Genomic DNA, 384 nt, shown 5'->3' with positions numbered 1-384 from the left:
GATAGCATGTTTCCACTCCGTTGGGAAATATCTAAGGCGAGAGCAGGAGTTATATATGTTAAGGAGAAACATTTGGGCTTTTATGGGAAGCTGTTTGAGTAGGACATACGATATGTTGTCCTTTCCTGTGGACTTGTTTCCCTTTGTTTTCCTCATTGTTGCAGTCAGGTCTTTATATGTTGAGAAAATGGTGTTTTGTATGTTGGTGGTGGTATACAGTGACGGTGCGTGCATTGTCACGTTGTAGGTAGTAGTCAGAACGTCTGCCTGATCTGCGGGTGTGAGGAGCTAATCGCCTCGATGGAGTTTCACCGATTTCGATTTGGTGTTATGACTTCGGATTTGTTTCCAGAAGTTTTTGGGATCGTAGTGTGTGCGGCGTAG

This window comes from Halyomorpha halys, unplaced genomic scaffold (genome assembly GCF_000696795.3).
Source record: "Halyomorpha halys isolate HHAL.00 unplaced genomic scaffold, Hhal_1.1 Scaffold834.1, whole genome shotgun sequence".
NCBI classification, from domain to species: Eukaryota; Metazoa; Arthropoda; class Insecta; order Hemiptera; family Pentatomidae; genus Halyomorpha; species Halyomorpha halys.
Note: the sequence above shows the minus strand (reverse complement) of the source record.